General features: G+C 38.1%; 1 protein-coding gene across 1 annotated transcript in view; it reads right to left on the bottom strand.

Annotated features, from left to right (window-relative positions):
• Positions 1-22,730, bottom strand: part of CHSY3 (chondroitin sulfate synthase 3) — a 236,473-nt gene that overhangs the window by 86,055 nt on the left and 127,688 nt on the right. The gene's annotated exons all lie outside the window — the stretch shown is intronic.

The following is a 22,730-nucleotide window of genomic DNA, read 5'->3' as shown; positions in this document are numbered from 1 at the left end:
CCAATGCCATACCAGCCTTTTCTGCCCCCTTACCTCCCCTTCTCTCCTCTTCACCCAGCTCTCCAAAGCAGAGGCATCTGTTGAGTGCAAGAGGCAGGGCACATAGTGAAGAAGCTAAGGCAGGTCTGAGCAGGGGAAGACAGGAACTTTCAAGCTAGGAATAGATGGAAGTTTTGATATTAGGCTGGAGTGGACATTATATTGCTTGAAAAATAAAACCACTTCTTAGTACCTGGAGTAAATGCAAAAGCCATGGGAACTGGGAGGGACTTTAGTCAGGAGCATGAAGGAAAGATGGTGGCATGAAAGAACAAAGGTGTGTTCAGCTAGTTCAATAAGCCAGTTACAACTGCATTTTCACACTGAAGCGTATAACCTGGATGAACCACCTTATCAGCACACAGTTGTTATCGGGACACATGCTGACAATAATAAGCTTCCACTTCCCTTATCATCAGGACTTCACGGAAGCCAATTTACAGAGCTCTGCATTTCCTTTGCCCATCTGCCTACACATACCCACACAGGGAGAAATGTATGCAATCATACACATACAAATACATAATAGGAAGCCGGTTTTCTAAATAGATGAGAAGAGTTCAAACAGGCACAGTCAAGTGAGGCAATGCCTATTCCTCTAAAATCAGGTCGGCTCTATCTTTCAAGCAGTACTTGTATCTCCACTATTACACACACATCAGATGCTGGAAACTTAAGTCAAGGTTATACAACTGAATACATTTTGTACCATTTGAAAATTGAAATTATTGATAAGCAAAAGTTTAATACTCATTTGAAGGCAGCACTATTTCTTTTGGTCACTCAATGTTTAATTAACTATTAACAATGAGTTTTTTCTGTTGTTGAATAAAATAACTCCACATCATCTAAGACAGAAAATGCTCTGATTTAAAAATCATCCTAATTATAGACAAATTTCTGACACTGAACTAACTCATTTTATCTTGTCTATGATGTTTTCAACGCTGCTTTCCATATCAACATATAACTTATCACTATTTGATTTACAACATGTATTAATTACACTCTCCTACTTAAAAGTCTGATATAAAAATTTCCCTGTTCTGGACATAGAAAACAAATTATGGTTACCAAAGGGGAAAGGGTGGGGAGGGATAAATTAGGAGTTTGGGATTAACAGATACACATAATTATATACAAAATATATAAACAACAAGGACCTACTGTATAGCACAGGGAACTATATTCGATTTCTTCTAATAGTATATAACGGAAAAGAATCTGAAAAGACAAAATATATATGTGTGTGTATATGTATATTTATACATTTGTCCAAACTCACACATACATATCTGAATTGCTTTGCTGTACATTGAAACTAACATCATAAATCAGCTACACTTAAATAAAAAAAGTTTTTTAATTAGAAAAAATTTTCCACTGCTGAAGAGATTAAGTTTTCAGCAGTTTCAGATATCTTCAAGATAATCATAAACCCAGAAGTAAGTGGAGAACGAGCCCCTTGAAGGCTATCACATGGAGCTAACATAAATCACGTTGAGGAGACTAAAAAAAAAAAAAAAAAAAAAAAAAAAAAAAATCCTCAGACTGTAGTAAACTTCAGTTGTGCCTAAATTACATTAATTAGTTTAACATGACTGGTTTTTTTTGTGGGTTAGATTAAAAGGAAAAGAGGTAAATATGAGGGGTAGGCAGTAGGGCTATCTGATTGAAAAAAAATGTACATTTCATATTTAGAGAGAGGAAAACAGTGGAATATAATCTCCAACTTAAAAAGAAAAAAGAAAACAAAAACCAGCATAAATCTATTTATAAAAATGCTCCCCAAAATGAACACTCCTTAAAGGCCCCCGAGGTATTTCAATACAGATAAAAATAAACAAACAAAAGAACCCAATAAATATTTTATGATAATGATTTTGAACCATCATAAAAATTAGAAATATATTTTAAGAATTCATACAAATATAATTGTATTTTAGAAAGATACATTGGAGAAAACCTGCTAAAATGGAGAAGCACATAAGGAAATTGCACTTTATTATCTAAAACATTCATTTATACTTATCATCTAATTTCTTAATAATGCCAAATAAATCAGATGTTACCACATGTGATGATTCAAATTGGTTTTTAATATTTTCTTGTTATATTTATGGCTAAGTAGTAATACCTGCTTATAACACATAATTGTTAGCCTCAGGGCAGTAGAAATGAGTTTTGAGAAAAGAGAAAGATAGAGTGTATTTTCCTATGCATACATTTCCAAAAAATACTAACGTGGCAGAGACACATTTTAAAAACAATAGAACAGGATCTAGTGAAAAAAGATGCCTTGCCAACCCAGTGCTTCCCCTGTTCTCGTGTAAGTACCTATGTAGGAATATGAAGAATTGAGAAATGAATGAGCTTTTCTGGTGATCAAATGTGCAATCCTCAAATATAAAATAAAATAATCAAAATGAGATCAAACAGTGCTTCTGACCATGGTAATCACTTATTACAAAGGAAAGAGAGAGACAAATCTCCAGGTCTAGGGCAAGCTCTGTTTCTACACTGTATACAATGGGAATTTGCAACATTGAAAATAACTGAAGCTCCTACAGTTGTCATTTCTGTTTTCTTCTATGACTAACAATTGCTATTTAAAGAAAAGGTCCTCAAAGATTAGTGGTTGCTAGGGTTTGGTGGAGGGAAATGAATAGGTAGAACACAGAGACTTTTCAGGGCAGTGAAGACATTCTGAGGTATTATAATGATATATATTATACATCTGTCCAAACCCACAGCATATACAACACCAAGAGTGAACCAGAAAGTAAACTATGGACTTTGACTGATTATGATGTGTCAATGTAGGTTTGTCAACGTACCAACGTGCCACTCTGGTGGGGGATGTTGGTAATGGAGGAGTCTGTGCTTTGTGTGGGGCAGAAGGTAAATAAGAAGTCTCTGTGGCTTCCTCTCCATTTTGCAGTGACCCCAGAACTTCTCTAAAACATAAAGTCTTAAAAAACTGCTCTCTAGGCTCTCAGGAGAATTCCTTTCACCCAAGAATGTGCCAGTAATTAAATACACTCCATTTCTCTAACTGGGAAACTAGACTTTATCAAGATTGTTGAAGGCTTTTTATAAGCACAGCCAAAAACATATCAGCATGCCTTCTCATCCCTGCTCCACCCCTAATCAACCACCCATGATATTTGGGGATAAGACACAATATGCTAAACAGAGAAATAGTCACTTAAAAACATCAGACAGGGAATTTGGTCAGATTCTTTAATTTGGGATCAGCATCAGTGAAATTTACTCAGATAATCTCTCATAACGGTAGAAAAGATTCCTTTCACAGCATTCAATACCAAAGATAAAGCATTATGAGAAAATGTCTTATTAGATCAGATGATGTGAAATAAATTTTATTGTGATTTGGATTTCTTATCTTTGAATAAAATATGCTAGTAACTGGTTCTCAGATCTGTCATATCCAGAACCCAGTGTATTAACATTTCTACAGAGAATTCATGTTTTAAAAAATGTAATGAACCATTTTGCAACTATCAATAACTTGTTATTTTTGAAATCAAAATTCTCTTTCATATAGCACATAAGCCAAAATTCAGCAGTCTACTCTAAACGCCATTTCTGCTGGCTTTTGAAATGGGACCATCATCATCAAAATTCCATGAACCTCCAATGGCGATGACTAATGCTAACAAATTACGTGTGCATTATCCTGGGCTTGGGTGAGAAATACAATTTTCCGTTGTGTTCCTGTAACGTGTAATCAGTCTGTGAGTATTCCTAAGAGAAAGATTATGTTCCACGTAGAACGTCTTTAGGACTTACTCTTGAGGAAAGATGTATAAGTAGTGAGAATTTCTAGTTTAAGCAATAACCTGGAATTGTTTCCACTAATTCCCCTGGTACATCTTTGAGGCAAATATTTAAAAAGGGAGGAAAAGGGTACAGGTTGGGTGCAAAGTGCTGTTCTGAGAAATTACTAATCCTCACACTCTGCCTGAGGGATACATAAACTTCAGTTCATAAAAAGGGGCTTGGAGACTCAAAAAGACTGACCAAGACAACACAGTAAGTGAAGTACCTCAGACCCACTCAGCTTTTTTCTGCTTGGGTGCTGCCCATCATTTTTAGGCATTAATGTTATGAATTAATACAGATGGTCTTTTTTTTTTTTTTTAAAAAGAAGCCAATCTGTTCTGCTCAGCACACGCTGACTTCTGGTCTTGATTATTTTCCAAGGATTATATTAAATAATTGCTAAAATTTTGTTTACATTCCCAGATTTTACCCAATATCCTAAGAACAAGGCCAACACATTATAAACAAAATAATAAGCTCATTACAAAAAGAGTACCCTGCTTGCAGAAATAAACTGAAGAGGAACAGATTCTAGTGGGCTTCAACTGGCAACTCAAAGAAAGCAGCCCAGTTATAAAATGATCCTACAATCAATACAGAGTGCCTGCTATGTTCAGGCACTGCTAATGATGGGCAGAATAGATATTACAAAGATTGTAGACTTTCCACGAAAGACCCCAAATTGCCAAAGCAATCTTGAGAGAAAAGAACAAAGCTGGAGGTATCATGCTCCTTGACTTCAGACTATACTACAAAGCTATAGTAATTAAAACATTGTGGTATTGGCACAAAAGCAGACATGTAGATCAATAAAATGATACAGAGACCAGAAATAAACCCATGCACCTATGGTGAAATAATCTACAACAAAGGAGGCAAGAATATACAATGGAGAAAAGACAGTCTCTTCAATAAGTATTATTGGGGAAATTGGACAGTTATATGTAAAACAAAGATATTAGAACACTTCCCCACACCATATACAAACCAAACTTAAAACAGATTAAAGACCTAAATCAAAGACTGGAAAAGATAAAACTCCTAGAAGAAAATGTAGGCAGAACACTCTGACATAAATCATAGCAATATTTTTTGGGATCTGTTTCCTAAGGCAAAAGAAATAAATCAAAAACAAATAAATGGGATCTAATCTAAACTTAAAAACTTTAGCACAGCAAAGGAAACCATTGACAAAATGAAAAGACAACCAATGAAATGGGAGAAAATATTTGCAAATTATATGACCAATAAGGGGTTAATATAAAAAATAAACAGCTCATACAACTCAAATTAAAAAATAGGCAGAAGACCTGACTAGACATTTTTCCAAAGAAGATACACAGGTGGCAAATAGGCACATGAAAAGATGCTCAACATTGCTAACTATTAGAGAAACGCAAATGAAAACCATGAGACCATCTTTTGACTGTCAAAATGGCTATCATCAAAAAGTCTACAAATAACAAATATTGGCATGGATGTAGAGAAAAGGGAACCCTTGTACACTGTTGGTTGGAATGTAAATTGGTGTAGCCACTATGGAAGACAGTATGGAGGTACCTCAAAAACTAAAAATAGAACTACCATAAGATCCAGCAATTCCACTCTTGAGTATATATCTGGAAAAAACAGGAAAACACTAATTCAAAAAGATACATGAACCACAATGTTCACAGCAGGATAATTTACAATTACCAAGATATAGAGGCAACCCAAATGCCCATCTACAGATAAGTGGATAAAGAATATATGGTATACACACACACACACACACACACACACACACACACACACACACACACACACACACACACAAAGGAGTATTACCCAGCCATAAGAAAGAATGCAATTTTGCCATTTGCGAGAACATGGATGGACCTAGAGAGTATCAGGCTTAGTGAAATAAGTCAGAGGACAAACACTGTATGTTATCACTTATGAGGAATGTAAAAAGTAAAACAAATTGAATGTAATAACAAAACTAACTCACAGATACAAAAAACAAACTAGTGAATACCAGTGGGGAGAGGGAAGAGGCAAGACAGGGGTACGTGATCAACAGATACAAATTCCTACATATAAAATGTATAAAATACATAAGCGACAAGGATAGGGTTAATATAGCAATTATTTTGTAATAACTTTTAAGGAAGTATAATCTATAAAAATACTGAATCACTGTGCTATACACCTGAAACTAATGTAACACTGTAAATCAACTACTCTTCAATAAAAATTGTTTAAATAAGAGAAACTATTAAAAACCTGGTAATAAATCTGTGAAGGTCTATCTAAAAAAATTACAGCCTTTATCACAGAGAGGTGGGTACACAGTGCAGTGGAAGTGTACACTGGAGGTGTGTCCTAGTTAGAGGGTAAAGAAAGGCTTCCTTGGTGAAGTGGTTTATGTTCCATTATTATATTATATTATATTATATTATATTATATTATATTATATTATATTATATTAATTATATATAACTATATTTGGAGATACAAAGAAAAGATAAATTAAAAATTTTTAATGATTTAAAGCTTAGAGTTCATTTACCTCAAACTTCCCATTTTGAATAAACTGAGGGCCGGTCGACTCATCCTGGCCACACAACCATTAAATATATTGAATTTTTTGTGGCATGCAGCACCAGCCTCATGATACATTGATAGATAGGTATAAATAGATTTCTATATGTAAATGTTACGTATATACTTAAGTATATGTGTATGTATTTAAATGGGCAGGTATATTTCTCTGGGGCCAAAAGTATTTCCCTGATTATGGCCAACTATATGCTTGCCAGAAAACAACAGAAAAACTGAATGGCTTCATAGTATCACTCGGACCATTAGAAGGAAGCTAGAGAGAGAGAGAGAGAAATGTTAGCCTTCTAACCCTCAGATTGATGCTGTACCCACAAACTTCTTTGTTTCTGATATAAAAAGCACATAAGCATCATCAACAATGACTGTTCATTTAAAACTTGTACCAAGTATTTCACATGAATGTGTGGTTCCTTCACAACACCTCTATGCAACAAGTATGACTATTTTTCTACTTTTATAGAAAAAAGAACAAAGATATAAAAAGGCTGAGCTGTCTGCCTGACGTCGGGCAGATAGTTAAGTGTGAGATCTAGTTATCTGAACCCAAGTCTGTAAGATTTCCATCTGTGGTCTTAACTGTGATCCTCTTCTCTCTCTCTCGAAACTATTTTCTATAGAACCCAGAGGACTTCATTCTACACATGACAACAATTACTGAATCATAAATGCAAGAAGCAAAAATATGTGCTTCTAAACCTAACAGGACAACATTCTGTTTTCCACACATGTACAGCCTGAAATTTATCCCAACGTCAAAAAAATTCCACAGCCAGGAAAAGGTCTTCCTTGTGAGATTTGGCTTCACATCTTTTAAAAAAGAAACTTCCATTTATTTAAATACATTTATAGTTGCATCCAATATATTTGAAAGGAAAGACTTTTCTTAGAAGAGATGACAGCAGTCAAGTCAGACTTAAATGTCTATGGAAAGTAGCTCTGGCCTCATCTTTACCCTTTGTCCTCTTTACCATCTTTATCCAGGCTGGGAGAATGGAAGGATGAATGTCATCATGGGTCTCAGAGGCAGACAAGAAAGAAAAGCAGAGAAGAATGGTGTTTTGCTTCAAATACAGCAGCTCTTGACATGCAGGCAGTGCTTTTCATTTGATGTTTGCTAGAATCTTTCACAAACGTAATCTCATCAATCCGCAGACTAACCTTTGGAGAAAGAGGATCTCGGTACTTAATGTCTTGCTTTGATGATTACAGCACATTGCACAAGTGAGCCCAGAGGGGCGGGTGATCAGAGAGAGGCTGGGCGTGAGAGACAGGGCTGGGGTCGGGTACCAGTGCATCCGTCTTATCCTCCACTGCTCTGCACGGCCTCCCCAGGGCCCACTCAACAGGCACGGCTCTTTTCCAGGCAGCTGCCTCTCTTCCCTGCTCTCCGCAGGATCCCAGCTGGGCCTCAGCAAAGGTTCAAACATTGGGCAACACAACCAGGCCTGCTTTGCTGAAGTCAAGAGGAATTTCCTTTGGGGGTTTGCATTATGTGTTTTGAAGGACCAGCTATACGACCTAAATCCAAAATGGTCCTTAACATCATTTCTATACGAGTGAGCAGGAGAGCATCTGTCTTACCAATGACAGGTTCGAGCAGTAAATGCCAATAATATCTGTGGTTTTTGAACATCTGATAAAAGCTAAGGTGTCAACTCCCACTGGTGACAAAACTGATGTGTGAACCAAGTTTTAAAAACCTTTAAAAATGATCACAGAATTTAATCCGTTTGTAATCCCAGAGTGAGCACATCACTGAGGTGGGGATGCCGTGCATGGCCTGGAACATGTGCCTCTTTATGTGGCAGCTCCACAGGCAGGTGCCCAAAGGGTAGGAGCATCACGGCACGACAAGCCCGTGAAATGTACAGAAATGATAGCTGGTGTTTCTGAAGCCCCAGCTGGTTAGCTGGCAAGGAGGCATTTATGACTCAGGCAACACAGACAAAGCAGGTAAAGCTGTACAGATGGCCCCCAATGCGGTGTATTCGGGATCCAGAGTCAGCCTGATTTAAAATCCTTCTGTAACCACTTATAAGCCCTTTACCTTTGGATGAATTATTTAAGCGCTTTAAATCTCAGTCTCCTTATCGATAAAATGGAAATCATACTTGAGAGTGTTGTAGCACAGATACATGGAGAAAACGTGCTCAAGTTACTCGGCGAGGTGACTGGCACATTCAGTGCCCAACAGATGCTAGCTGCTGTGACTGCAGATTTATTTTAATTTTTTTTTTATAAATAGTCTTACTAGGAGGTTTCTATTTGGTATGTACAATAACAACATAAAATTTTTCTTCAATGTAAATTCTAGCTAAGAAAGGAGATAGGTATGTACATATATACATACATGCATATGTCATATATATGTCAAAACTATGACTGGGTTAATTTAAAAGTTAGACACAATAATTAGGCATCACGTATTTAAGGGTTACAGAATCTGTTACTGGGCAACACAGGTACTTCTGAATTACCCCTGCTGATATTCAGATTTCTCTGATAATCTCAAATTTCCATTTACCAGTATAGAACACCTTCTTGCTTGCAAAGCATAACATGCAGTAAGAATTTTTCAACTCCTCCTCCTGCCTACCCGTCTGAACTTAACATACCAACTTGAACAGTGGAGAATATTAATTCCACTTCACAAATCCTTTTGCATATGGCAGATACAGACGTTGCTGGACCAGCATCTCCACAAGGAGAATGTCCCATGATGATTCCACTAACATCCTTTGAAATACTGTCTTGGTTTTTGCCACCCTCTAGCCATGTTATGGTACCTAGCTACTTCAAATTAGAAAGTGGGGTGGGGGTGGGGGTTGCCAGTACAATTTTCTACTGTATATTTGGCTGAAATTAAAACAAATTCCATAGTCACTAGGGATGTGGGTGTGGGATTTTTGAATATTTGGTGAAGCAGGCCCTAAGTCTCTTCCAGCCACACGTGGGCACTATTTATGTCTCTTGCAACTATTTTTGGCCACTATTTTCCTCTCCTAAAATCTTTAACTTCAAGGAAAGACTATTGACTCCCCCACCCAAAAGGTTACATTTACATTCTAGCAGGAATAATGCAGCATCCTTAGGAAGAAGACGTGCTTACTTTCATCCTGAGAGTAAATTTCAACGAAAGTAAAACTCAATGTATGTGTATCTAAATATATATTTTTTTCTTTTAGAAAACTTGTTAAGTGTGTATGTAAAAATATATCCAAAAATATTAATCTCAACAAATGTTATTAAATCACTGAAGCCTGAAATTATCTATAGTTACACATTCATATATTCATTCATGCATACAAAACATTTATTAACTATCTTACTCTATAAGACACATGATACCAAAGTGAAAAGAAACAGTCCTTTCCTTTAGGGGCTTTTAAAGTAGTTAAGGAATAAATAATGTTCTCAAATAATTATAATACGGTATAGCTTGGGATGAAACCACGAACGAGGCAGAAACTGAGGTCCATCAGCTTTTGGAAAACAAGATTCACTTTTAGCCGGGAGGGCAGGATGTCCTGAAGCCATAGGCAACGTACATGGTGAAAAAGGAAGACAGGCAAGGTTCATGGACAAGGCTGCATGTGAGTCAGCTGTTTACAGCCCTGAGATCATTGTAGAGGAAGGACATTCCAGGTGGAGGAAAACAGATACGCAAGGGTGCGGAAGAGCAAGGGTGGGGGGTGCGTTCACAAAGTGGGGAAAGATAGCTCAAGGCAAAGCTGGAAGCAGGACGGCAACAGGCAGACAAAGCATAGTGTCAGAGGACACGGATCCTATCCTTACAGGGACTGGTAGTGGAGAATCAGGAGGGGTTAAAGATGACAAAGACTTTCAGCCTTCATGCCCTTGAAAGAAACAGGAAAATCAGGTTAAACAAAAATAGTATTTTTGGAAACCATGATAAATTCAGATTGTACATCATTGAGTTCGAGGTACTGAGAGAGACACAGAAATTATCACGAGTAACATGAGTAAATTATATTGGCCTGGATGGAAAGGACCTCAGGCGGTGCATTCCTTATTGAATCTCACGCTACCCTACTGGCCTCTCCTCCTCAGAGACGGAACAGCAAGCACTGTTTCATTTTCCCCAAGGCACTACTGTCTTCCCTGCATTTTACATTTTAATGTGTATCTTCAACTGATCGACCTTTCTCCTACTAGATGCTAAGCAATTTGAGGTCAAGACTCATGCATGTCTTGTCATCGGATTCTTCATGGTGCTTAGCAAAATGTCATCTCTATGTCACAGCCACGTGAAAAATGAAAGCCTGAATGAATGGGGAAAGGAAACAAGTCTACCTGGAGAACCTAAATAACATCAAGAGAAAAAGAACAAAGAGGCATTTTGGTATATTCAAAAAGGAATGTCCTTCCATAGAGTTGAGAATATTGCATTATATTAATTTTAGGTTTTTAACGTTTTTACAAAAAATTTATAATTTTAATAAAAATATTTTTTCAGATTACCCTTAAAAGGAAAGCATTTGAAGTTTTCCTGTAAAGCAAGGAGAGAATAATGTGCTGGATGTATCCCTGGGCCTGAAATACTCGTTGCACATTTAAGGTATGCATGCCACAACATCCTTTTACTACTGTTGGAGAAAAAAAAGCAACAGTGGTTTTAAGACGAATGGTATAGCTCCTCGATGTGTGAGATGTAACGTTCTCAAAGCCCTTCATTCTATTTCATCCTGACAACATTCCAGTAAGGAAGGAATTCTCATCTCACTTACACATGATGAAACTGAAGCTCAGGGATACTTATCTGAAATTATGTGGCTATTAAGTCAAAAAGCTTGATAAGCGATTCCCGCCTTTTGACTTCTCCTTTATTGTTATTGTTATGTATTTGTTTACTTAACTCCAAATGGTTACTCTCAGAAATTCAGCTTTCCTTTTTAGTTAGTGTAAAAACAAAGCTTTCAACTGCATTCAAAAGCAGCTGAATCCTAAATGTGGTGACGAGAGTTCTGCGTGGCAGTACTGATGTACATGACAATACGAGGTTAATGTACAAATCAACGGAGTGAACATTCTTATAATCTTTAATAAACTATTTCTTCTCCAAAGACAATTTACTAGAGCAAACTGTCTCCTATCTTCAGAACCAACAAATAGGAATATTCCAAATGTTCTCCACACATAGTTGGATCTGCTATATATATATATATATATATATATATTACTGGGGGAATTGTGCAGCAATTCCATATTCTATCAAGACTTAATTTTCAGTAGTTCTTAGATTTTAAGACAGCTAGTTTATATCCAAATGGATTATATCCAGATCTGTCCTCTTACTTCCCTGTGTTGTTACAGCTTTATTCAGCTACATTGCTGTGTCTTCAGAAATGTACACCCTATCTTCCAGTAGGCAGAACACCATTAAAGAAAAGAGCTGAACCTTAAACCATGGATAACTGACTAGCAGCCCTAAGAGAGCTGTTAGATTGTCCCATGTGATACCATTTTACTAGGACACAGACAAGGAAACAAAAAGTCAGGTGAACTGAAAAAGTCTGATCTCCCCTCGGAGAATATGGCTCTTAGCGTAGCAGCTGTGTAAGCTTGGGTTTGTCACTTCAAATCTCTGTATCTCATTTCTCCTTTTTGCAAAGTCCGTTATGGGAACAAGATGAGAAATAAATGTGAATGTGCTTTGAAAACTATACACAAGATATTCTCTAACATGAAGATTCTGGGGAATACTATTTTAGTTGATTTCAATACAATTTTGCCAATGGTGGTATTTTTCTACTCAGTTACTCTTCGTCCTGTCTACAAGGTGAAATAAAGGTGCTTAGTTTTCTCACACAGACACGGTGGATGTTTTCAGTCATTTATTTATACTGTCCAAACTGTTCAGAGGATGGGCTAAACTCCTATTCTGACAATACAAAAATATAAAGTTGGAAAATTAATTTTGAATGAAAATCTTCATTCACTTCCACGCAGACATCTAAATTTAAAAGATTATGCCACAAAGAATTAGTAAATATTTTACTTAACAAGTGCTACCTCTTGTGTAGTTACAAAAATATGCCTTTACTGATTTTCCAAGAACAGTAATGTGCTTATGAGGCTCTCTGTATCTCAGCAGTGCTGAACTGAGAGAACAGTGAATTAATTTATTGTCAACTTTGGGCATCAGATTGGATTCCACATGGGTAAGCTGGTATTATACTGAACAAAATATACAGATAGTTAAAAGGTACAGACATATAGATAAATGAACACATGAACATTTGACAGGTCAGTGAAACCTCCAAACCCCTCCCACTGCAAATAAAAAGGAATCAAACAAAAGTGACTTTTAACCTTTACCAAAGCACCAATAAGGTGTATCTGAGTCTGAAAGGAGTCAAAATCTGAACTGTTTTTATCCCTAGCTAGTTTTATTTTGGCTGCTGAAGATAGCTTTAACAATATTGAGATTTATCTTATTTTTATTAACACTTCAACAGTATTGAATCTGTATATTTTACCAAAGTAGTAAAAGTCAAATTTATTTTTATAAAATTATAGTAAGTCAGAAGTACAGCCTTTAGCCAAATAATTGAGTCCTGACTTTAGAACTATTTTCAGTTTCAATTTTCAATAAAATCAACTGCATTTAATAACTTCAAAACTGCATTATGACATCTGTAATTAATGGCACATTTGTACTTGGAAGATTTTTTTTTATTTGATGATTTTAAGACAGCAAAATAAATAGAAAACTGACTGGGATGAACCAGAGAAATATGAATTTGGAGGACTCATTCATTCATGTCTTTTCAATCACTGTGCCCAACTCTTGGCTCATTTTTGGCTGAAAATCATGGTATATCCATCTGTTTGTGTCCTGAATTTCTTTCATCATTGTCTTATAGTTTTTGGAGTACAGGTCCTTTGCCTCCATAGGTAGGTTTATGCCTAGGTATTTTTTTCTTTTTAATGCAATGGTAAATGGGATTGTTTCCTTAATTTCCTTCTCTGCTATTGCATTGTTAGTGTATAGAAGGCGACTGATTTCTGTATATTAATTTTGCATCCTGCAACTTTACCAAATTCACTGATGAGCTCTAGAAGTTCTATGGCAGCCTCTTTAGGGTTTCCTACATAGCATCATGTCATCTGCAAACAATGACAGTTTTACTTATTTTCCAATTTGGATTCCTTTTACTTCTTTTTCTTCTCTGATTGCCGTGGCTAGGACTTTCAAATTGATTGATTTGAGTTGCTGATCTCTCATTTTCAAACGCATTTTAAGTACCCTCCATTTGTGCTCTCCTCCTCTCACGATTACTGTTTTTGATATCAAATTTTACATTTGTTTTGTGTATCTCTTAACTGCTTATTGTGGAAATTGACAATTCTACTATTACTGCCTTTTACCCTTCCTACTAGTTTGAGCGAGAATGATTTCCTACCTTAACTGTATGTTTGACTTTATACCAGTTAGCTTTTCCATTTTGTAACTTTCTTTTTTCTAGTTGTGGCCTTGTCTTTTCCTTCTAGAGAAGTTCCTCTAGCATTTGTTGTAAAGCCAGTTTGGTAGAGCTGAATTCTACTAGCTTTTGCTTGTCAGTAGAGCTTCTGATTTTTCCATCAAATCTGAATGAGAGCCTTGCTGGATAGAGTATTCTTGGTTGTAGGTTTTTCCCTTTCATCATTTTAAATATATTGTGCCACTCCCTTCTGGGTTTCCGCTGAAACATCAGCTGAAAGTCTTAAGGGAGTTCCTTTGTACATTATTTGTTGTTTTTTCCTTGATGCTTTTAATATTCTCTCTTTAATTTTTGACATTGTAATTATAATATGTCTTGGTGTGCTCTTCTTTGAGTTAATCCTGTATGGGGCTCTCTGCGCTTCCTGGACGTGGGTGATTATTTCTTTTCCCAACTTTGGGAAGTTTTCAGCTATTATCTCTTCAAATATTTTTTCAGGTCTTTCTCTCTTTAATCTTTTTCTGGGACCCCTGTAGTGCAGATATTAGTGTGTTTCATGTTGTCCCAGAGGTCTCTTAAATAATCCTCATTTCTTTTCTTTTTTTTTTTCTGCTTTACAGTAGTGATTTCCACTCCTCTGTCTTCTAGCTCACTGATCTGTTCTTCTGCCTCATTTAGTCTATTCTTGTTTCCTAATACTGTATTTTTCATTTCAGTAATTATATTCTTCAACTCTATTTGGGTATGCTTTATATTTTCTAACTCTTTGCTAAAAACATCACTCTGTGCATCTGTTCTCCACCTGAGATCTCTGATCATCTTCACAGTCATTACTCTGAACTCTTTCTTGGGTAGACTGCATATCTCCTCATTACTTATTTCTTTTTCTGGGATTTTATCTTGTGCCTTTGGCTGAAACATATTCCTCTGCTGCCTCTTTTTGTCTAAATTTCTACTTGTATTTTTACATAGGTTAGTTAGGTTTCTTGACCTTGGAGAAGTGGTCATCAGTAGGAGACGTCCTATGTGTCCCAGCAGTGTATTCCCCTCTCATCACCCAGGGGCCTGTGGCCAGCTGGTTCCAGGGTAGATTCTGGCCAGTATTTGCAGACTTGTTTTGCAGGTTGCGAGATCAAAGTTTTCTAGCTTCTGATGTCTGCCCCCTGGTGGGTGAGGCTGGTCTAGAGGCTGGTGCAGGCTTCCTGGTGGGAGGGGCTGGTGCTTGACCACTGGTAGGTGGAGCTAGGCCTTGGCCCTCTGGGGGCGTGTCTAGAGGCAGCTGAGGGGTCAGCCTTAGCCAGTGTCTGCTGATGGGTGGGGATATGTCCCTACCTAGTTAGCTGTTTTCCCGGAAGCATCCCAGCTCTGGAGCCTAAAGGCTGTTGGGTGCTCAGGTCCAAGCATGATGTCAGCCTCCTGAAAGAAGAGTTCATTCAGATGAACACCTCCGAATGTCTGCCACTGTGCCCAAGCCCCCAGGTTGAGCCACAGCCACCCCATGCCTCCCTTGGAGACCCCGAAGTCCAGCAGGTAGATCTGGCTCAGGATCCTGTGAAATTACTGCTTTTCTCCTTGGTCTCAGCGAGTGAGATCTTCTCCGCAACCCTTAAGTGTACAGTCTCTGACTCCCCCCCGGTCCTGTGGAGCTCCTGTAATCAAGCCCTGCTGGCCTTCGAAGCCCAGCATTCCAGGGACCATTCCTCCTGGTGCTGGACCCCCAGGCTGCAGAGCCTGATATGGGATTCAGAGCTCTCACCCCCATGGGAGACCCTCCACAACATAATTATTCTCTGGTTTGTGGTTGTATTGCAGGTCTGCCTCTCCTACCAGTCTCTTTGTGGCTCCTTCTTTAAGGTTTTAGCTATAGTGGACCCTTTCTGGCAGTTTCTAGCCTTTCTTATTCTAGGTGTTCTGCAGTTATTTGTGGTCTTGGTGTCTCTGTGACAGGAGGTGAGCTCCAACTGCATCTATTCCACCATCTCTCGAGAAGTCACTTCTTTAGAGCGTATCTGGTCTAACGTCTGTTAGAAGACACCAAACCAGAGTATCTGTTTTTCCATGTTTGTACCAGGGATTTCTTGGACGCCTTGTCTGAGAGTTATACTGTACTGGTTTCCGTTTCAGTTTTGCTAGTAACTAGTTCTATGCATTTGAGCCCTTTCATTAACCTTAAATATCTCAATTTCATTCATTTATCATGTATTTTTAATGAAGTCCTACTGGAAACAAGAGACTCCATTAAGTTGAAATGTGCTTTCCTTTGATCTATGTAACAAGAGTTCTACTTTCCTGATATTAAACTCTTCATGGAGAATTCACTTAACAGCCCTGAGTGTGTCTCAGGAGTGTAGCAGGGCAAGAAGGTACAAAGAGAGTTGGGCTACTTGATTCCTAAGGTCATTTCTGGTACTGACATAATAAGCACTCAAGAAAGTATTTTTGATCAGTAAACAAACAAAGAATGCACCTATGTAAGGCAATGTGAAGGAGCTTTTGCAGATCATTAAGCTGACATAGCCTCCCTTCGTAAAGAGCTTGTTTATGAGGAGCTATGTCTCTGGGGTTGGGGGGCAGGTCAGTCTGGGCTCTCAGGTCGTCTGCCTGCTCAGCCAGCTCCGACACCCACAAGCTCTGTAACCTTAGGAGTTCTGGATTCTGGTTTCTTTACTCATAAAATGGATTTAGTATTAGTTCCCACCTCCACAATGTTGTTATGAAGTCTCAATGAAATAATACGTAGAAAGTGCTTAACACAGTAGCTGGTATTTTGAGACTGGTCAATCAATAGTGTTAGTTAATTTTAATACACTCTATCAGGTCACCTAAAATGAAAGATGAACTCTTTGAGCTAGATCCTGATAGTGGCAGACTATAAATAAACTGACTGCAAACATCACCTCCCACCATAATTGATGAAATCTTTTGCAAATTTTTTTTATACAATTATCCTATTCAAGACCGTGCTTTCATAAAGCAATGCAGCATGGTGTGATGTTGCTTCCTATTTTCTACCCATTCTTTTGTGCTTGGCATCCTTTTGACCTTGCCGTGTCCCTCCCAATGCATACCAAGGGACGTTAAATGAATTCCCCACAGTCAAAATTTTTTGTTAGGAAAGGGAGCAGAAATTTTTGTTACACACTCTTTCCTCCTTTAGAGGAGTAGTATTTTTATCCCAGTGTTTTCCTGGTGACGGCTAACAAATAGGAAATTGGCACAACTGAAGACAGCCCATCCTATGAGCACCTGGTCCACAATTTACAGTCAGAGGCATCAATTCAAAGCAGCAGAGAGATTCTTCAGCAATTATAAAATCTTCTGAAAGTGAAATAGGCAATTAGTGGATTTCCATCTTATTTTTTAATTTTCATGGGAAACTCAAGTGTATTCAATTCTTTCACTTGCAATTATAGGGCTAATTAACAGTAATTGGTGGCGCTCTGTGTATGATAATGACACTTAGTTGTTGGCTGGAAAACCAATAAAGAATTACAAATGAAATTAAATTCAATATGAAAACAGGCCACACTGAAGAAAGCGTGAGAAGCGCTGGCAACCTAAGTATTAAATAGTTGTACACAACAAATGGCTGGACATTTAAGAGCTAAGAACCCAGTTATTCATGGGGACAGTTATTTATAGATTGACAAACATTAAACTTTCACAAACCTAAACTATGGCTGAGATTTATTTTTTTTAAAGTTCTAGATTATTTTGGGGAACCTATACAACATTAAATCATTCAACCATGCTTTATTGTGATAGATGCTTGGAACCCATAGATGAATAAAATACAGCCTACGTCTCTGACGCCACAATTGAGTCAAAAAAGCACATATGCCAACATTCATAATTCATATTCTCAACTCTACTCTGAACACTCCTTTCATCTTCGGGCTCTAACATCTCTCCCATGAGGGCACCACGTTCCCTGGAATCTTCTCGAGGGGTGGCTGTCTTCTCTTAAAGTTTAGTACCAGTGAGTATAAAAATTTGGTAGGTATCTTACCTGCCTCTTCACATAGTCCTCCTCTCACCTCTATGAAAATACCTAGTTTTGCATTTCCTGTCATCAAATTATATCTGCTAGCTTCCTTGTCACACTCAACTATGGCAACTCTAGACCACTGTCCCTCAATTTATGAGAATTTTAGCTCCTGGGTTCCTGTCAATAATGCTGTCATAATTCCTTGTTATATGAACATCCACAGAAACCTTCCCAATACTCTGGCCTCTCAAATCCTTCACCTCTTCACCCTAATAATATAATGCTCTCATCACCACTTTACCTCAGCCCTTCACTTCCAAGCCATACGCTCTACCTTATTACAAATAAACACAACCCATCCACAATTTCAAGTTCCATTATCTCATCCTATGACCATCATGTTCTACCATTTCAACTCACACTTTCAGTACCACCACAATTATTCAGCGCCTCTAGGACCAACAACTGATTGATCTCATTATTATTTTACTTCTGTCTTCACTTCCTTTCTTACTTAGCTTAACATCCATGGTCCATTATTATAATAAAATACACCCTCAACTAATGCCCCTCTCTTGATTCACTTACTCCTTTTTTGAAAGCATGTCTATGAATACATCCAGTCTGTACCGACTCTATTTGCACGGCTGAACAGGGTAAGAGAAAAAAATCACTTTCCCCATCATCCCTCAGGGGCAACCCTATCTTTCCAGGTGGTCAGGTCAAAATAGAGTCATCCCTGAGTCCTGTCTTTCTCTCACACACCACATCCAATCCATTGATAAATCCTTCAAGACAGAGTCAGCAAAATGACAGTTTTAAACAATGCAATTGATCATATTTAGACTGCCACAGTGTTCTGCATGTACGATAAGGGTCAAGAAGGAACACTAACAACTCCAAATTTCCACCTAAGGATAACAATGATCTCATCCAGTTACTCAAAGACATGTTTTCCTTCCGATCTCCCTCCTAGTTATATATACGAACAGCTTTAACTCTTCTGAATGAACACTTCCACCACTAAACAAGTATGCTTTACATAAATGTTCTACTCCACAGCTAATTGAGAAGTTGGGTGAGGGAACAAAATTTCATTTTCTCAGAGTCATTCAGTTAGAAAATATCTGAGTGCCCACCATGTGCAAACCAGTCTACTAAGTTAGTAAAGGCTATGTTGATTTTACAGCTGGCCTCTCTCCTCAGAACATACTACAAAACAGAACTACAGAGACATATCTAATAAAAATGTAGAAAGTGGCAAATTCATAAAGTTATGGGACAGTCAGTTACTGTGAGGCTGAAGAGGAAGAGAACTACGTGGCCAGTGGAATTAGAGGAGGCCTCAAGGAGGGGGCATATTTCACTGTTACTGGAAAGTCCTACCTGTGACTTTTGGCAACTGACAGTGGGACAACTTAGTAAAGGACTATTTCCCATCCAAAGTCACTACAACTTGTGTTGCAGAAAATATAGTTGAGAACAATAAATATGAAATGCAACCAGGATGAGAAACAAGCGTTAACTCACCAAATTCTAAGTCACGATTATATGAAACACGTTTCCCATATTAGCAGATCACTGAAAAGGAATCTAGCACCCTGGCCTTCTGGCAGTGCGCCAGCGCAGGGTAACTCGGCGCCCTCCCTGAAGCAGCCACCACGGGCCTGCGACGACCCCAGACGCCGGTGATGCTGAGAAGCCTGAGATCCGTGAGGCGCCCCTGGGCTCACTGTCCAGCCTGCACTGCAGGCTTCTCCTGGCCTGAAGGTAAGCTGAACACCCAGAGCAGATGACTTCTCACTGTCTCCAGGGAACAGTTAGGTTACATCATGAAAATCACCTGAAAAATGCCAACGTGTTTCAGCAAATTAAATATAAATGACAAATGATAGGCTCAATAAAGCTTCACCTCCCTGAGGATGGAGTGAAATCCTTGGAGTGGGGAGGAAAGCTATGCCCTGGTTTTTGCTCACATTCCTTTTGGGGTAGTCAGGCCCCACTGTACCAAACACCCAATTCCACTTTGTTTTTAGAGTGGAACGGTATAAAAATAACACTGGACTGATATAGTAAGGGGTCCTAAGTTCAAATTCCATCTCTGTTCCTAATTAGTTGTGCATATTTGAACAAGTCACTTAACTTCTATGCTCCTTCGTTCTCTTATTTTCCCAAAGGAGAAAGGTTGACCAAGTGGCTTCTCAGGCCCCCTCATGCTCTGTCATTTTGGGGGCAGCAAAAGATCACACTCACGTGTTCCAGAATCACACCCAGCATAGTTGTGTGTGAAATCAAAAAGGACAGAAGATTTTGGTAGAAATTCAATAATCACCTATGTATCCTCTAGAATATGATAAAAGAAAGGGAAATATTTATAGGGGTATTAAAATGGAAGTAATGATTAGCAGAAACCTCTGACAGAAGTGGCAGGAAAGGCTGGTTTGAGGAAAATGAAGAAACAAGGGCAAAGATTCAGGACGTGGTGTGGCGGTGCAGTCTCAGGACACTGTGTGTCTCATTTTTGGTTTATTTTCCATGGAAGGAGCCAGAATGTGTTTGGGAACAATAAGTTAATGCAATACTACTAAAAGCACACTGGCGGAGATCTTAATATAATACAAAGCAGAATGAATAGGTAATTGTTTAGAATTAGGAAAACTGTGAGCCCTGAATCCATGTAGCAAGGGAGGGTACTTTGTGTGAACTAGACATTTCAGTTTAGTAAGCTGAAATCTCACCAAAATGGAAAAGCAGATGAATAGCTGTGATTAAACAATGAAGTTAGACAAACAATTTAGAAATATATTAACAAATTAGGGGAAAGGGTACAGCTCAGTGGTAGCGTGCATGCTGAGCATGCACCACGAAGTCATGGGTTCAATCCCCAGTACCTCCGTTACATTAAAAAAAAAAAAAAATTGAATCAATCAATCAAATATCTACTCCCCCACCCCCAAGAAACAAAACCAACCAACCAACCAACACGCAAGCAAAAAAAAGAAATACATTAACAAATTAGGTCAAATGTCAGACTAGAAGTACATCTTTCTCTAGTGAAACAGTAGTGATGGCTTAGACATCTTATACTTAACCAGCTTTTCTTAACTTATTATGAAGTTAATCAGTAAGGTTCCAGGGACAGTCTTTGGTAGTCAGTGATCTCCACCAGTTTGTCAGGTGCACCCAAGAACAAGAAGCTGTCTGAAGGAATAGGAAAGAGTCACATAAATGATGGACCCTAGTGAATTCCACACGACCACCACCAAACAGCATCATTTTACAACATGAAGTACCTTAAAATCACCCATAATCAGAACTTTCTATGGAAAGGAACAGACCACTGATCTACATGGATTGTTTTTTCCTTGTTTGTTTGTTTTATTAGCATTAGATAGAGGCTAAGAGCTTCTACTAATTCTTCAATAAATATTCAAACATTGTTGAGAAAGGACTTTATAAACCAGTTCTAAATGTCAAATTTGTTACTAGTCAGCAACAGTGTTCTTCCTTCAAAGCAAATTTATTCTTTCAAAACAATGAACACTAAGTTTATGTTTTAAAGGCAAACCCAAATAACCATCACAAAACAACAGATTTTTAAATAAATGCAATTGTTCTAAGGAATTTACATCTGTTGACTCAGTAGTAGCAAAATAATGGACTTCTTCCAGGTGAATTAGCTACAGAAGGCACGTTCTATTCACAGCATATGCAGGAAATTACTGCGCACAGAGTAAGGCAAAGGGGAAAAAGAACCTGCTCTTGTAAACTGATGTATGTGAAGTAGAAACTCGACATTTATCCCTGATGGCCCAAAATAAAGACATCCCCCCTAAGCAGCTACTGAGAGAAGCATGCTTCCTTAAACTTAACACGAAGGTAGCAGCAGAAAAAGGGAAAAAGTGTATTTCACAGGCAGCACGCTTATTTGGTAAACTGTCCAGCTTTTTCTCTTTTCTCACGGTAAATGACTTTGTTTGGACTTGGCTTTCTAGACCCTGCAAATTATTTGGAAGAATTCTCGGAGGAGCACTTGCCCTTGGGGACTTTCTCAGATTTGATTCTTGATGAAGATTCAGGCATATGCAGATTGAAACATCATACATTCATTATGTAAAATGTGAAGTCAATGAATAGCAGACAAGATTTTCATCTGTTTCCCAAATTAAGTAAAATTACTGAACTGTTTTCTAAATTCTTAACATGTGTTGCAGAGTAGGTTTGCTTCTGAAACATGCTTAAAGCAAGTCAAACCCATTTCAAAACCACCTCCTTTATTCCAAACACAAAATGGATGGCCAATGAAGAATTAGAGCAATAAACGGACTTCACGTCCAGCCCTGGCTCAGCTATTGTACAATTGTGTGCAAATTCCTTACCCTCCGTCAGCCTCCACTTCTCTGTGTAAAATGGACCTTAAACGTACGCAACAGGCCTGCTGCAGGGACAGGAAAGAGTACGTGTGGAACACCTGGCCTGCTTCTCAGAGTACACATACTAACAAGACTGCTAATAACGTGAGAGAGGAATATCTATCAACTTACAGGCTAGTGATGGAAAGATTTTTAAATGTAAAACTGTCTACATCCCAAGGACTGAGTCAGCTGTTTTCTAAGTGTGTGTTCCTTAGCGCATATGTCTGTTAATTTGCCAAGCCTCCTGCAACTCCCTTCTATAGAGTTTGAATAGAGGCAAACTTAGTAAGAGGGACTGTCCTAGAGTCATCCTCATGGACTGTTAGAAACCCTCCTGCTTAATACTCACATCCCTAAGTAACCAGGAAGTGAAAATATGAATTTTTAAATTTA

Source organism: Camelus bactrianus, chromosome 3, assembly GCF_048773025.1.
Source record: "Camelus bactrianus isolate YW-2024 breed Bactrian camel chromosome 3, ASM4877302v1, whole genome shotgun sequence".
Taxonomy (NCBI): domain Eukaryota; kingdom Metazoa; phylum Chordata; class Mammalia; order Artiodactyla; family Camelidae; genus Camelus; species Camelus bactrianus.
The sequence above is the reverse complement of the archived record's forward strand: the minus strand, read 5'-3'. Positions and strand labels throughout refer to the sequence as shown.